The 17936-nt window shown below is 35.9% G+C and overlaps 1 protein-coding gene across 6 annotated transcripts in view; it reads left to right on the plus strand.

Moving 5' to 3' along the window:
• The window catches only part of CDH18 (cadherin 18), a 1203920-nt gene that overhangs the window by 1170471 nt on the left and 15513 nt on the right, over nucleotides 1–17936 (plus strand). The window lies entirely within an intron of this gene.

Raw genomic sequence — 17936 nt, forward strand, 5'->3', positions numbered from 1 at the left:
TTATATTTCCTCTTGTTATTATGACTCCTTTTCTAAAATATGCATAATTACAGAGCATTGTAGAGTTTTTTGAATTATTTTTGTTTAACCTTCTCTATTGTGCAGGAGAAAAATAACACCATTATAACTAGAGAAGATTTACCAAGATTTAGATTCCCTTGTTGGATAAAATTTATTCTTCTGTATGAAAGGGAAGCAGCAAGTTATTCAATATGTACAGTGTTCTAATTGGCATCAACTTTCTTGTCATAACTGTTTTTGATCACATTTATCTGAATATGCTATTATTTAGGGTTTAACAATTGCCTCTGAATCACGTGAAAGAAACAGTGACACATAACATTTTGGAGTAAACAGTTGACTTCTTCTCTGTAGTCTTCATGGAGAAACATTTTCAAATTCAAAAGAAATCCCTGACAACCCAGTGAACAGTTTACCCATTATCCCAAGCTTCTTTAAGTTATTATAATAGGGATACTAAATTGTGCATGTGGCTGTTGCAAAATTCATCCAAAAATACCAAACTTGTTTGTTCTCATTTACAATATCCCTGTGGTCAGCTCTACTTATGGCAATACATACTTATCCATGTTTGTGTATGACAAATCATATTAATTGACTATTGTATATTTGTTTACATATGTATATCTCACCCCAAAATCCCAAATGTATTTATTATAATTAACTATGCTAAATATGTAAAAATAAATTCATATTGTCCATATTCAAATAATTGCATATTTAGAGAACATTAAACTTTCTGCCTTAGTAGATTGAAATCTGCCATGTTTAGAAATCCATATTTAGGAAACATATTTATATTTCAGTTGAATTTTTCCATTCCAATAACATTTTATTATACATTTTAAAAGTAATTTTAGTGTGATGATATAAATAAAAATTGACTTAGATTTAATGATGTGTTATAGTCAAGCTATTTAACATAAATAATCCCCAAAGTATTTTAGAAAAACAAGAGAGTTTTACTTGTTTAAACCCACATTAGTGATTAAAAGTCCTTTATTCAAGATTATTACATCTGACATTTTTCAATTTAATTAATGAATATATTCAAAAGATCTCAGTTCAGTTATATGACAATGTTACCAGTCCTTTTAACTCACATTGAAGAAACCCCCCTCAAATATATACACACTTATGAAATGTTTATAATGCCAATGTAAATGTTTTAACATTTATTTTAACCATGTATATTAATGTTTTAAATCATCTATGCCATATCAAATATGTGATACCTACAGACAGTTGTGTAGGGGTAAAGATGCAATTTATTTTTTAAATGGATTTAATTTATTTTAAACATATTTGGGAGTTGATGAAATTATAAATAGCACCAATAATTTATTTTGGATAAAAAAAGCAACAAGATTCTGAAGGAAAAAAAAAGAAGAGATGCTAATACAGCAAGAAATACATGTGCTTGAGCAAACAGTTTTGTTTATGCTAGTTAGACAAGCCACCCAACTTCTCTCAACCTATTCTTACATCTATTAAGTTGTGGTTTGAATTATTTACTTTGTAGCATTGGGGAATAAATGACACTCTGTGTCAAAGTATTAGAGTTAAGATGACTTTTTCCTCCAAACCGAGAGCAGTTATGGATAATAATTTATAAAGATGAAATTTAATATGGGATTTATTGTGGGCCTCCCTTGTGGCTCACCTGGGAAAGAATCCACCTGCAATGCGGGGACCTGGGTTCAATCCCTGTATTGGGAAGATCCCCTGGAGAAGGGAACAGCTACTCACTCCAGTATTCTGGCCCGGAGAATTCCATGGACTGTATAGTCCATGGGCTCACAAACAGTTGGACAGGACAGTAGCTAAGTCATGTCCAGCTCTTTGTGACCCTGTGGACTGTAGCCTGCCAGGCTCCTCTGTCCCCCACTATGTCCTGGAGTTTGCTTAGTTTCATGTACATTGAATAGGTAATGCTCTCTAACCATCTCATCCTCTGTCTCCCTCTTCTCCCCCCGCCTTCAAACTTTCCCAGCACTAGCTCTTTTCCAACGAGTCAGCTCTTCTCATCATGCGTCCAGAGCATTGGAGCTTCAGGTTCAGTGACAGTTCTTCCAATGAATATTCAGGGTTGACTTCCCTTAGGATTTACTGATTTGATCTCCTTGCAGTCCAAGGGACTCTCAGAGTCTTAGAATACCCATACCACAATGAATATATATATATATATATATATTCATGGGTATATAAACAGCTCTTAGGACAACAACCAGAACAAAAACAAAGAAAGTAAGAGTCGCCAAATCTAGGCCTACAGCTTGAGCATTGCATTCTGTGAGTTAGTAGACATTTACATGCCATCAGAAGACAGAGAAATCTAGAAGAAAAATTTAATACCATTATTTTTCTGTGCCCACTGCTTATAGCTGAGAGGAACAACAGAAAACAGACAGAGCCTCCAAGTCAGGATGAGTGATCAGGAAATCATCAGTTTAGTGGCATCTCCAAAACTGTTTTATGGCAAAGAGTTACTGCAGAGAAAAAGCTGTTTCAAAAGTTAGGCACAGAGAAATGCATATTATATTGATAAGTCTGAGAATCAAAATATTAAGATAGTAGATAATAAGATAATGAGAAAATGAATTAACTCTGAATAATGCAAAATATATAAATGAACAGAAAAACTGAATATTAATGTTTTAATGTTTAGCATTTTAAAAATTTAAAAAATAGTAGCATCTTCTGAAAAAGACTAAGAAGTTATATGAAATGAGACAATGAAATTAAATGTTTGCATAAATATAATTTAAAAATCTTTATCAAAATAAAGCTATAGTTTTCTCATAGATAAAAAGTATATAAAGTTATATGAAAATATATATAGTGTTATATACATAACTGTATAAAGCTATAAGCAGATGTTAAACTTTCATTTTATATATACTATGCACATGTATATATCATGTATGCATGCATGCGTGCTCAGTTGCTAAGTCATGTCCGATTCTTGCACCCCCATGGACTGTAGACCATCGAGCTCCTCTGTCCATGGGATTCTCCAGGCAAGAAAACAGGGAGTAGGCTGCCATTTCCTTCTCCAGTATATCATGTATACATAAGACATATATTAAAATATAGGTATTAAATATATAAAATGTATACAAAGCTATATTATAAATTTATATTTAGTTATATATATATATACACACACACACTAAGCATATATACATTATCCATATATTTATAATTTAATTATGTGTGAAGACATATATATATGTATATATACAAACACACATACAGATCAAAAGAGAGAACAATACGAAGAAAAATTAATAGCATTACTTTTAGACTGGACACAAAGAGAGATTTAACAAGCCAGATGGAAAATCCATTAATTCAAGCCAAGTTCAGATAGGTCAAAATTTTAAAATACTGTGAGAACACTTAGATATGGAATATAATCTATTCAGAAGAATTAGGAATAAATTGCATCAACAAGCAATATATAGATAGATTAAATTGTACAGCAATTTTTTAAAGTTAAAAATATGTGGACCCTCATGATGAAAGAAGTAGAAATTCAATTATATACTTAAATATGCCAATTTAAAAGTGCTAAACCTTAAAGATAAAGATAAAAAATATTAATCAAAAGAAATGGGTGGATACATTAAAAGTAATAATAATTTGCTCAGCTCTAACATAGATTCCTGTTAGAAAAACTATATGACAGAAATGATAGCAATTATATAATCAAATTGCTAAAGGAAAAAAATTTCCATTGTCAACTTTTTCTATATTTAGTTAACAGTGGTAAACTATCAGGAATTAAGGAAGGACAGTAAGTAAAGTCTTTTTCCAGTGTATAAGAAAATAAGATATTTATTTTTAGCTACTGATGTTTTGACAAATATTATATTAATCTTTGCCTTCATGATCTCTGCAAGAAAAAAAAGGCTTATAATTGATATTGGATTTCTAACAAAGAAATTTGAAGAGTTAACACTAAATTAACAGAATAAGAATCTGTAATTTCCAAAGCAAAGCAATTTTTTTTAAAAGCTAATCAATCTTACTTTATCAATAGAACAGAGGTCAGAAAGTAGAAGAAAAGATTCAAATAGAAACAATGACAATATTTTGTGTAGAAAGTAGTTCAAATATATGATAGTCACACTCAGATTAAATATCATTCTTAAAGATATTTTATTATATTTTAAAAATATAGTGTTATATGCTGCTTACAAGACATATATCAAATTCAAAATGTGATAGGAAGTTTTATGTAAAAAGGTAGAAATATTGAGCTATTGCTGAAGAATAAAACAAATCACAAACTTGTTTTCTTAAAGCACATTCCTGTGTTTACCTGCATTTCTAAGAGTTAACAATTTCATATGAGTTCATTCAACTGGTAGTTGTTTTGATCTTAGGATACTTTCAATCACTACTAATTGAAATTAGCTAATCAGCATTGTACTGAATGTTCCTCTCAGTCCAAAAAGAGAAATCAAAACTAAAGAACAATAATAAATAGAAACAAAACACAAGATTATCATTGTTAGCAAATGGGATGCAATTGCCTCTATGAAAAGTCAAAAGCATCCATAGAAATGTCTTAAGAAATAATAAGACATATTGGCAAATTTTGGAACATAAATTAAAGCCCTAAATATCAACATTTATTATATGAAAAATATGAATAAATAGCATTGGTAAATTTAAAATGATAAAAACAAGTCAAACAAATTAACAAAAATTCTTCTAAGATCATGAGGAAAATGTCCAATAAATAATGATGAAGTTCACAATTATCAAAAGCAATGCTACTGAAAATATTTGTTAAAAAGCAAAAAAAATAATGTATTTATGCAATTAGTAAGTCAAAACACTAAAATTCTCATGTTAATTTGTAAGTTAAATATGGTGGTGGTTTAGTCACTAGGTCATGTCTGACTCTTGCATCACATGGACTGTAGCCTGCCAGGCTTCTGTGTCCATGGGATTTTCCAGGCAAGAATCCTGGAGTGGTTTGCCATTTCCTTTTCCAGAGGATCTTCCTGACCCAGGGATTGAATCCAGGTCTTATGCATTGCAGACAGATTCTTTGCTGACTGAGCTTATCATAAACTGAATTTAACTGGGGCTTCCATGGTGGCTCAGAAGGTACAGAATCTGCCCGGAATGCAGGAGACTCAGGTTCCATCCCTCAGTTGGGAAGATCCCCAGAGAAAGGAGTGGCAACCCACTCCAGTATTCTTCCGTGGAGAATTCCATGGACAGAGGAGCCTGGTGAGCTACAGTCTATAGGATCTCAAAGAGTCAGATGCAACTGAGCAATTAACATACACAAATATAATTTTTATCATAAACTTAAATTAATAATCTGTTAATAAAATGCAAATGGTAATGGGCTGAGAAAAAGCAAAACTGTAGGAAAGGAAGATGAAGGAAGTATAAAGTTAGAGGAAGGAGAAAGAAGACATATCCCTATAGGTATTGAAATGTTATAAGATGGTAAAGATTTACATCTCTCTAAAAGGAAGACATGGTGCCAACTGAAGCAGTAAGTATTTGGACTACTTTCTTTTTGAATGGATGTATTTGCCTTGATACTACTCTTGCTACCTTGAGCAGAATGTTGACTCAAGGAATAATTCCTTGTTTCCTCTCAAGTGAAAGTGTTAGCCCCCCAGTCCTGTCAGACTCTTTACGACCCCGTGGACCATAGCCTGCTGGACTCCTCTGTCCATGGGATTCTCCAGGCAAGAGTACTAGAGTGGTTTGCCATTTCCTTCTTCAATTATAAAAATATGAAGGCAATATGAGCCCTGACAGCTGGCTTTTCTTTCTTCTTTTTTTCTTTTTGTAATGCAACTGACTAAAATTTGATTGATTGACAGGATCCACTTCAAAGAGGCACCCATTTCAAAGATGGAAGTCTTGACTAAACACATTGCTAGTCGCTGGTAGATGAAAAGCCAGCTCCCCCATTTCCCTTTGTTTTAGAGATTTTTGGATGATTTCAGTAACTGATACCTTGGACATGTTTTTGTTTTTGTTTGTTTGTTTGTTTTTTCTTTTCCTCAACTTTAAATTCCTGCTCTTATGTTTTAAATTCATCCATAAAGAGAGAGCTTGAGAAACTCTCAGCCTCTGCCCTTGACCACAATGAAAGCTGAACTGCAAGATAAGACAGACTACTTAACAATATTCCTGCCTGGAATCATAGCTAACTTTCTCACATCAACTAAAAAGATCTTCCTCAATCTATACCCTGATGAGATTCTCCCATTTACAGCCCAGATCTGCTTAATAAATACTTAAATTCAAGATAATGTTTCATGTTGTTCCATATCTTTGCCATCTTTGTTAGATCTTTCTTGCCCTATGTTTTATTCCTCACTGATTTGAAATCTGCAAATTGATTTGAACATTAGTGAAAAGATGTCTTCTTAAATGTCCCATCCCATGTATGTGGAAATTTTGTTATTTAGAGAATCTTTTTTATTATTATTATTCTCTGTGACATATGCTAAGAATATATTGGTAGAAAACATTAACGTGAAGCTAATATGCTATTCAAGGATGCAGATCTCTCATCAGAGAAAATGGGGTCCACTCACTTGGCTTTGGTTGATATCCATGTATTTTTCATTTGTTTATTTTATTTTACAGAGATGTGGATCTCTAGTGAAATTCTCTATCATTTCTTTTGTTTTCTTTCTATTTTCTTGAACATATTAATCTTAATGATTTTAGAACCATTGTTAACTAACTCTACTTTCTCAATGAAGTGATAGGTTTTTGTTTTTCATCAGGGAGACTGGAGAGACAGGACTGAGGTATTATGGTCTGGTTTGTTAGTCCCTAGTCATTTTTAGTTGGGTTTCACACATAATGTCTAGACCTAGAAGAATCTCAAGTGGTAATAAATTTCTTCAGAGAGAGTTTGTCATTTTATTGAATGAGCAATTAGAGAGGGACATTATTACTGGTGAACCACAGAGACATAATGGGTTCAGTTCCAATCCACCACAATAAAGCAATTATAATAAAACAAGTCCCATGATTTTTCCTATGCATATAAAAATGGTGTACACATTTTACTTAATCTATTAAGTATGAAAGAAAGTGAAAGTCTCTCAGTCGTGTCCAACTCTTTGCGACCCCATGGACTGTAGCCCACCAGGCTGCTCTGTCCATGGAATTCTCCAGGTGAGAGTACTGGAGTGGGTTGCCAATTCCTTCTCCAGGGGATCTTCCCAACCCAGGGATCGAACCCTGGTCTCCCGCATTGCAGGCAGATGCTTTACCGTCTGAGCCACCAGGGAAGTATGAAATAATGTTATGTCTAAAAAATATACATAATTTCATTAAAAATATTTTATTGCTAAATAACAATAATCACCATCTGAGTAATTAGTGAGTCATAATATTTTTTGCAACATCAAAGACCCCTGATCACAGATCACCATAACAAATATACTAATAATGAAAAAGTTTGAAATATTGTGAGAATTACCAAAATGTGACACAGAGACCGGAAATGAGCAAAGGCTGTTGGAAAAATAGTGCCAATAGACTTGTGCGACACAAGGTTGTCGAAAAACTTCAATTTTTTAAACAAACAGTGTCTGCAAAACACAGTAAAGCAAACCAAGACTAAAGGGTGTACGCCTGTACTTATGGAAGCTTCCGGGTGTGAGAGACTGACTGAGGGGGAAACTGGGTCTTGTTCAGATTGGCAGGGCCATGCTCAGTAAATTGTTAATCTAATTTTCTGTTGCTGGGTAGAGCTGTGTTCCCTCCTGCTATTTACCTGGGGCCAAACTACGGTGGAGGTAAATGAAAATAATGGTGACTTCCCTCAAAAGATCCCACACATGTCCTGCTACACTCAGTGCCCCCAACCCTGCAGCAGGCCACCACGGACCCACACCCCCGGAGACTCCTGGATACCCACAGGCAAGTCCGGGGCAGTCTCCTGTGGGGTCACTGCTCCTGTTTTCTGGGTCCTGGTGCACAAGGTTCTGTTGTGCCGCCCTCTGAGAGTCTATTTCCCAGTCCTGTGTAAATTCTGGCAGCTCCATGGTGGGGTAATGGCAACCTCCTCCAAGAGGGCTTATGGCATACCCAAGTCTGCTGCACCCACAGCCTCCATCCTTGTAGCAGACTTGTACCTCCACTGATCCATACTTCCATAGGAGATGCTCAAACACAGTTCTGTCTTAAGTCTCTGTGGGGGTCCCTGGGTCCTGGTGTGCACAAGGTTTGTTTGAATCCTCTGAACATCTGGCAGGAATGGGTTTGATTCTAAATGAGAATTCGCCCCATCTACCATCTTGCAGGGGCATCTCCTTTGCCCTTGGATGTGGGGTATCTCCTCACAGCCACTCCAGTGCCTACCATCTTACTGGGGTTTCTCTGACCTTGGACATGGGGTATCTCCACACAGCCTGTCTAGCGCCTTGCAGCCACTGGTCACCACTCCATAAGCCTCTTATCATTCTCCATCAGAGGGCAGACACCTGAAAAGCACAATCAAAGAGAACTAACTAGTCTAATCACATGGATCACAGCCTTGTCTAGCTCAATGAAACTATGAGCCATGCCATGTAGGGCCACCTAAGATGGACGGATCATGGTGGAGAGTTCTGACAAAATGTGGTCCACTGGAGAAGGGAATGGCAAACCACTTCAGTATTCTTGCCTTAAGAACCCCATGAACACTATGAAAGGGAAAAAAGATAGGACACTGAAAGATGAACTCCCCTGTCAATTAGGTGCCCAATTTGCTACTGGAGGTCAGTGGAGAAATAACTCCAAAAAGAATAAAGAGATGGAGCCAAAGCAAAAACAACACCCAGTTGTTGATGTGACTGATGATGGAAGCAAGGTCCGATACTGTAAAGAGCAATATTGCATAGGAACCTGGAATGTTATGTCCATGAATCAAGGCAAATTGGAAGTGGTCAAACAGGAGATGACAGGAGTGGACATCAACATTTTAGGAATCAGTGAACTAAAATGGAATGGAATGGGTGAATTTAACTCAGATTACCATTACATCTACTACTGTCTGCAAGAATCCCTTAGAAGAAATAGAGTAGCCATAATAGTCAACAACAGAGTCCAAAATGCAGTACTTGGATGCAATCTCAAAATGACAGAGTGATCTCTATTCATTTCCAACGCAAACTATTCAATATCACAGCAATCCAAGTTTATGCCCTGACCAGTAATGCAGAAGAAGCTGAAGCTGAATGGTTCTATGAAGACCTACAAGATCTTTTAGAACTAATACCCAAAAAAGATGTCCTTTTCATTATAGGTGCCTGGAATGCAAAAGTAGGAAGTCAAGAAACACCTGGAGTAACAGGCAAATTTGGCCTTAGAGTACAGAATGATGCAGCACAAACGCTAATAGAATTTTGCCAAGAGAACACACTGGTCATAGTAAACACCCTCTTCCAACAACACAAGAGAAGACTCTACACGTCTTCTGTGTAGACTCTGGACATCACCAGATGGTCAACACCAAAATCAGATTGATTATATTCTTTGCAGCCAAAGATGGAGAAGCTCTATACAGTCAGCAAAAACAAGACTGGGAGCTGACTATGGCTCAGATCATGAACTCCTTATTGCCAAATTCAGACTTAAATTGAAGAAAGTGTGGAAAACCACTAGACCAATCAGGTATAACCTAAAACAAATCCTTTACAATTATACAGTGGAAGTGAGAAATAGATTTAAGGGGCTAAATATGATAGACAGAGTGCCTGAAGAACTATTGATGGAGGTTCATGTCATTGTACAGGAGACAGGGAGCAAGACCATCCCCAAGAAAAAGAAATGCAAAAAAGCAAAATGGCTGTCTGAGGAGGCCTTACAAATAGCTGTGAAAAGAAGAGAAGCCAAAAGCAAAGGAGAAAAGGAAAGATATTTCCCTTTGAATACAGATTTCCAAAGAATAGCACAGAAAGATAAGACAGCATTCCTCAGTGATCAGTGCAAAGAAATAGAGGAAAACAATAGAATGGGAAAGACTAGAGATCTCTTCAAGAAAATTAGAGATACCAAAGGAACATTTCATGCCAAGATGTACTCAATAAGGACAGAAATGGTATGGACCTAACAGAAGCAGAAGATATTAAGAAGAGGTGGCAAGAATACACAGAAGAATGTACAAAAAAGAACTTCATGACCCAGATAATCACGATGGTGGGATCACTCACCTAGAGCCAGACATCCTGGAATGTGAAGTCAAGTGGGCCTTAGGAAGCATCACAAAGAACAAAGCTAGTGGAAGTGATGGAATTCCAGTTGAGCTATTTCAAATCCTGAAAGATGATGCTGTGAAAGTGCTACACTCAATATGCCAGAAAATTTTGAAAACTCAGCAGTGGCTACAGGACTGGAAAAGGTCAGTTTTCCTCATCCCAATCCCAAAGAAAGGCAATCCCAAATAATGCTCAAAGTACCACATAATTACACTCATCTCACATGTTAGTAAAGTAATGTTCAAAATTCTCCAAGCCAAGCTTCAACAATATGTGAACCATGAACTTCCAGATGTTCAAGCTGGATTTATAAAAGGCAGAGGAACCAGAGATCAAATTGCCAACATCTGCTGGATCATTGAAAAAGGAAAGGAGTTCCAGAAAACCTTCTATTTCTGCTTTATTGACTATGCCAAAGCCTTTGACTGTATGGATCACAATAGACTCTGGAAAATTCTGAAAGAGGTGGGAATACCAGACCACCTGACCTGCCTCCTGAGAAATCTGTATGCAGGTCAGGAAGCAACAGTTAGAATTGGACATGGAACAACAGACTGGTTCCAAATAGGAAAAGGAGTATGTCAAGACTGTATATTGTCACCCTGCTTATTTAACTTATATGCAGAGTACATCATGTGAAATGCTGGGCTGGATGAAGTACAGCTGGGATCAAGATTGCTGGGAGAAATATCAATAACCTCAGATATGCAGATGACACCACCTTTAAGGCAGAAAGTGAAGAAGAACTAAAGAGCCACTTGATGAAAGTGAAAGAGGAGAGTGAAAAAGTTGGCTTAAAGCTCAACATTCAGAAAACTAAAATCATGGCATCCTGTCCCATCACTTCATTGCAAATAGATTGAGAAACAGTGGAAATTGTGGCAGACTTTATTTTTCTGGGCTCCAAAATCACTTCAGATGGTGACTGCAGTTATGAGATTATAAGACTCTTACTCCTTGGGAGAAAAGTTATGACCAACGTAGACAGCATATTAATAAACAGAGACATTACTTTGCCAGCAAAGGTCTGTCTATTCAAGGTTATGGTTTTTCCATTAGTCATGTATGGATGTGAGAGTTCGAGTATAAAGAAAGCTGAGCGCCGAAGAATTGATGGTTTTGAACTGTGGTGTTGGAAAAGACTCTTGAGAGTCCCTTGGACTGCAAGGGGAACCAACCAGTCCATCCTAAAGGAAATCAGTCCTGAATATTCATTGGAAGGACTGATGCTGAAACTGAAACTCCAATACTTTGGCCACCTGATGAGAAGAGCTGACTCAGTGGAAAAGACCCTGATGCTGGGAAAGTTTGAAGGTGGGAGGCGAAGGGGACGACAGAGGATGAGATGGTTGGATGGTATCACTGACTCAATGGACATGAATTTGATTAGGCTCTGGGAGTCGGTGATGGACAGGGAGGCCTGGCGTGCTGCAGTCCATGGGGTCGCAAAGAGTCGGACATGACTGAGTGAACGAACTGATGCAATGTACATTAATCCAATCAGGGTTGAACTGAGTTAAGGTTAATATGCAGTTTTCTTTACATTCACTCTGTCTTTGATTTATTCTCATCCCTAAGGCGCGACCCTCTAGGACTTTCAACTAAGATTCTTTGTTTACTGGGGCCTTCACCCCTGTCCCCTTCCTTAATCATTGTCTGTTCTACAGGAAGAGATGGTGGGGGGATAAAAATAGTAAGCCTCTTTCTGCTTTTCCACTTAAAGTTTTAAATCTCTACTAAACTTTCAATTTAACTTGCAATTTAAAATTTCAATTTAACAAATTTCTTTAGGGAGAATCAGCCGTGTTAAGACCCCTCAATTTTCAGTATGACTGTGGGTCCAGGAGACTTCTAAAAGTTCTGTTTTCTCTGTCCCTAGCTTGGTATCCCAGCCTCTTGTTAGCTCCTTGTATAATCAATTACATTGTAATCCACAGTTCAACTCCACCCATTTTTGCCCTCTCAAGCATATCATCCCTCTACTTACCTTGCCTCAGCAACTTTTTAATGTCATTAAATAGAAATGTCTTTGAAGATTTCAGGTTTTTCTCTTAGTTATTGGTTAGTCAAAACCTACTATTTTATCCAGACTGTGTTTTATATCACAAGAACCATTTGGCTAGTTTTATTAAAGAGTTGGGTTATAAACTGGGCTTAGAAGAAAGGACACAGGTCATTAGTTATCATTAAGATGCTGACAGCCTCGTTGTTCATTAATATTGGACAGATATTTGTTCTTTAAAATATAATTAAAACTGGTTCAGAATCCCATCCTATGTAGTGAGAAAAACCAAGAATCTCTGCAAAAATTCTGAGGATTATGAGAGTAGACCATACAACATTGTTACTCTTTGTGCCATTCACCAATTTAACCAGTTTTCTCCTATTTCTCTGGCTCTTGTTTCCCCTGTGTTACTCCCCTATGCCTGTTATGTACTCAAAGCCCAAACTTTTACCAAAGGTATGGTAACAGAGTGCAGGGAAAGAGCAGCCCAGTTTAGCAGATATCTGAAATGGATAACAGATGAAGGAAATTATAGCTTAAAAATTATGTCAAAAATCATATTAAAAAAACAAAACAAAACAAAACAACTCTTTACTGGGATCACATGTACTGCTAAATAAACTAAACCTCTGAAGGGACCCTGAAAAATCACCTCCGAGGCAGTGTTCCAAAAAAAATTAAGTACTGGCCCAATTGTACCCAATAAATCTTACCCTATTGGAGCAATCCTTGGGAATCACCTTGAAGGATCTCCCTAAGTGGATGATCACAGAACACTGCAGCGTCGTGCAGATGGAAGGACAGAGGCAAACACATATTGAAACGTGATAGAGAAAGCCAGCTTCTCTTGGGCAGCTGTTGCTTCCTTTTTACTAATTTAGTTTTCAGCAGTATCAGTGGAGTCAGTGTCCTTGGGTACCTTCTCTCTGCTCCTTTGAGCCTTGTGGCATTTTCCTATGTCTCCTGGTTCCTGTCACCTACTGACCTCCAGTCACTTCCCCCTTTTTGTCAGTCTTGGGAGCACTCTCTCCACCCATACTCAGAATCATAACTCTGGAAAAATTCAGTGCCCCAAAGAACAAGTTGGCCAGCACTTTAGTCACCCAACAATCAACACCCAGCAGTGATGCCAAAGCAGGTTCATGTCTTTAAATGACACCTGTGGTTGTTTGATACCCTGCACCTCCTTCATTATAGTACTTCCAACATGTGAGCTCTCTCCATTTAGATGATAAGTTCTGTGAAGGAGGGATTTTTGTCTGACTTATTTGCTACTGTTAATATATTCCTAACTGCAATGCAGGAGACCCGGGTTCGATCCCTGGGTCAGCAAGATCCCTTTGAGAAGGGAATAGCTACCCACTCCAGTGTTCTTGCCTGGAGACCTTCCGTGGACAGAGGAAGGAGCCAAGCGGGTTACAGCCCGTGGGGTCACAAAGAGTTGGACACAGCAGAGTGACATTCACTCACTCACTCAACTGCTACCGTAGAGACAGACACAGAGGATATTTTAGATTTTTTAAAAACTGTTAAATTAAAAAAAGAAAAAGAAGGTGAAGGAAGCAACATAGAAGAATGTTTCAGAGCTCTACTCAGGAAACAGGTTGCCTCAAATTGAAAACTGCTTCTTCTGCTAAATAATTATGTGTGAGGACATAGCCATGTTCTTGTGCTGCATGCCTCAGTTTCCTCTTTCATCAAACGGAGATATCAAGACAGTTATTCCTATTTCATTTTTATGAAGAGGGATCAAAATATAAAGAATTTGAGATCATGTACAAAATGCTGCATGTTTTAAAGGGCACATTAAAAATAACTAAGAATTAAATAAATAAATACATGGAAAATAACAATGAAATATCTGAAGGAATGTACGTGAAGGTATATATGGGTTTAAGATAAAAATTATGTATATAATCCCAGAGAAATTCCCTAACTTAAGAGATAAGAAATAATTTTACAAATTTCCAGACAATGGATTTAAATTGTAAACAGATTAAAAAAGATGCTGAAATACTCATTTGCAAAATTACAAGCTAATAGTTCAGGGAATTTCTTTTAGTAACATTTCAAAAAGAGAACTACAATCAAATACATCTCTTCCAATCTAAGATAATGCTCATGTGACAGTTAAGGAAGGGTATTTTAAAATGCTGAATGCCTCAGAAAATATAAAAACTATTTGTCAATCATAGTAAAATCCGATTGAAAAAATATTTGTAACTGCAACAGCCAAATGAACATAAGATAAAAATTAATTTCTGAAAAAGTAAAGACAGTATAAAACAAACAATATATGATTAAATATCAAATAGAAATTATTTAAGTGCCACATACATTCACATGGAAAAGTAATACTTTAATATGCTAGAAAATAGAATACTTTTTAAGATATGTTTTTCAACACACTTTGAATATTTTCAGTAAGAATGTGCTCAGGTATTGCATAGAGTTAAAAATATAGAAAAACACCTGAAATACACACACACACACACACACACAGCCTTATCCCCACCCCTGACACTTTACACTGGCCTGTCCAGCATGTTCTTCTCCAACCTCACACTGTATTACTAATCACCACCATTCTTGCTCTCTATTTTAGAATGTTTTCTTCTAAAAGAAATTCTATAGTCAGCTCTTAAGTTAGCATTGTTGTTGTTGTTTTTTTCCCTCCTGCCATTCAGTCTTCAAGGCACTGTGATATGTTTGAGGCAGTGATATAAGCTGTTCAGAATGCAAGAAAATAAAACACACAGCTCCTGCTTTCAAAGGACGCTCCACCTACCTAGGAAAATAACGATGTTATGAAATGTAACTCACAGCTGAAGGCAGTGAAATGTGAGTTTCTTTGGAGGGATGACTGGAAGTCCTATCATTAAAAGAAGTGGAACATGATTTGCCTTTATAGAATGGAGTCTTGTTCCCCTAGCTGGAGCGGATTAGAGAATACTTTTCAATGATATGGGGAATGAAGACAGCATAGACATGACAGAATGTGACTTTAGTCTTAAGAATTTAGCCAGAGAGAAGACAAAGCAAACACATGTGCATTTTAATTCGCTCTTAAAAACACTAAGCATGAAACTCTGTGCTGTATTTTGTGCCCCCACGAAATAGACAAGATATTCTGCCATTAATTCTTTAGTTGCTCTAGTACCAAATTGTGATAGATAGAAAAAATTTTATTAAACAAGAGTCTTCAATATTTATCTGGAAAGTTATGACTGATTAGTTATTAAAAAAGAAAAACAAAAAAACTGATTTGGAAAATAGCCCAAGTGATGGATTTTTATTTTTTTTGACAACATATACAGCAAAAAGTATAATGTAAATACATTTTTTGATAATGACCTTATTTTTATCATTAACTAATATACTGGTAATAGCACAATTTTATTTAAAATGAAAAACAGGAATTCAGATGATAGTTTTTAAGTTAGAATTTAAAAGTTTTATTACCTTAAAACAACAATGAAAGCATGATATGTTTTCTGATTAAAATGTAGTTTTTCCTACAACCATCTTCTCTTTACATTGTGATAGGTAAACTTTTCTTTTTGACATTTAAAAAAATAATCCACTGTATAATTTCAGCTTCTTAACTAAGTATCTGTAGCAAATGAACCATAGCCATAATGTCTTAAAATCTATGAGTCTCGGCTTACCCCAGAGGTCTGAACATACAATGCTTCTGTTCATTCATCTTGGAATAGCAAAGTGTAGCCTAATCCACCAATATAAAATCATCCTTAGTCTACAAGTCTTTTCTGCTTCATGATCTTTATATTGCCTCTGGGAGGACTAGGCTTTATTTGATGCAAGGAGATTTGCCAGACTAATTCCTAGGCTTAATTCCAATTATCAAGTGCATTTGTAAACCTTACAGATTTTAGTCGAGAAAAGATCATTTTAACCATGTGTATATTTGTATCTCTATATTCAGTTTGCTAAATCACACTTCATGTGCCTTTTAGATTGAAATTTTTATCTTACTTTTTATTGATAATTTACTATCAAGAACATCTGTTACTCATATTTCTCTCTAGGTTATCTCCTTTAGATATATGTTTCCCACTTCTGTAGATGCTTCCATTCTTTAAAAATGAATGACTTCAAATAGCGCATTCTTTCTAACATAATGAATAAACTGCAATGAAAATGACCACTTTAAATTATGTTAAATGGAAGATTCTGTAGACTGTCATTTTCAACTTGTTGCAGTATCTTGAAGACTTTCCCTCCTTGGTTTTATTACTTTTTATTGTTTCTTTATACTATTACTTCTAAAAGTAAAGGTTATATTATTTATAAATTTTATCATTTTTAGCAAAATACTTAATATTATTTTCAGAAAACACTGTTTTTCCTTGTGGCTGTTTGGGTTTGATAAAGAATATCTAAGTTTACATTGCATTGATTTTAAGATGTGATGTTTTCAAATTTGACTAGGAGCTGGGAAGAAAATATCTTTTGGGGCATTTTCTTTCAGATTTCACGGTCCACTGGTAGTGAAATGCAGTTATTTACTTTGATACATATTGGAAACCATAAGAGATTTTATGTTTATTTTGCACTTCTTCGGCGTTGTCAGATCCCAAGCAGTCAATATTCCCATCATTTATTTTGTCCTTCAAATGAGAACTCACAGCTGGTGTTGTAATATGCTTAATTTCTCTACAGATTATAACCATTTAAAATTCTGTTTTTATCCACAGGGCTTCAAGAGACCATTTAGCGTTTCCTCCCATTCCTAAATAAAATAGCACATGCACAGTCTGTCCTGAGACTATAGTTGCAAATGATGCCTCAAACATCCTCTAGTGGATGTGGGTGCAGCTGTGCCCCAAGTCACTACCATCAGTGATGAGGCTGACACACAAGACACATTGTTTTTCTTCAGCTACGAATTTCCTTTCTCCTCCTAGTCAAGTCTCAGTCTTAACTCAGTCATACTTGACAGAATCACACTATCCTTCATAGGAAGGTGGAGACTCAAATCTTGACTAATGAGAAGGCAAACAGTCTGTAAGCCATCATGACTCTAAAATGGGAAAGGGTAACTTACAGAAGATTTAATGAATCTTCTGCTCTAGATAGAAAAATATGCTTTTGTTCTCTCCTTAGTGATTTTAACCTCTGTTGACTTTAACTTTCATATACATATATATATATACTCATATATGTATGTATATGAATTTGTCAGCCCACACCTTATCACCTTATTACACACCTACTCACAGTATCAGCAAAAAAAAAAGGAAAACAAAACAAAGCAAAAAACAGCTGACACATATTCTAAGCAATAAAAATATGACTGATTTTGCTATTCTGCACCACTTTGCTTTGCTTTCCTGTTGTGAAAATGTAGGTTACACTCTTGCCTTAATTCCTTCCTTGCTCAGAATCACAAAAATGCTGCAGGAGTCATCAACTCTACTCTCTGCCTTAAGGCAGAGGAAACTTGAAACATAGAATCTTAAATAATTCTTAAACAGGATTATGTGTTCACTTTTTCAAGCACTCTAAGAATTCATCTTAACAGTTTCCTTCAGTGTTTATAAATACCGAGTCCAAACATAATTTATTGTAGAATACTTGATTCATTCATTTCCTACTATAATTTAAAGGTATGTGATAAATATTGACTACAGGTTTTCTGCTGC

Source organism: Cervus elaphus, chromosome 25 (assembly GCF_910594005.1).
Source record: "Cervus elaphus chromosome 25, mCerEla1.1, whole genome shotgun sequence".
In the NCBI taxonomy this organism is placed as follows: domain Eukaryota; kingdom Metazoa; phylum Chordata; class Mammalia; order Artiodactyla; family Cervidae; genus Cervus; species Cervus elaphus.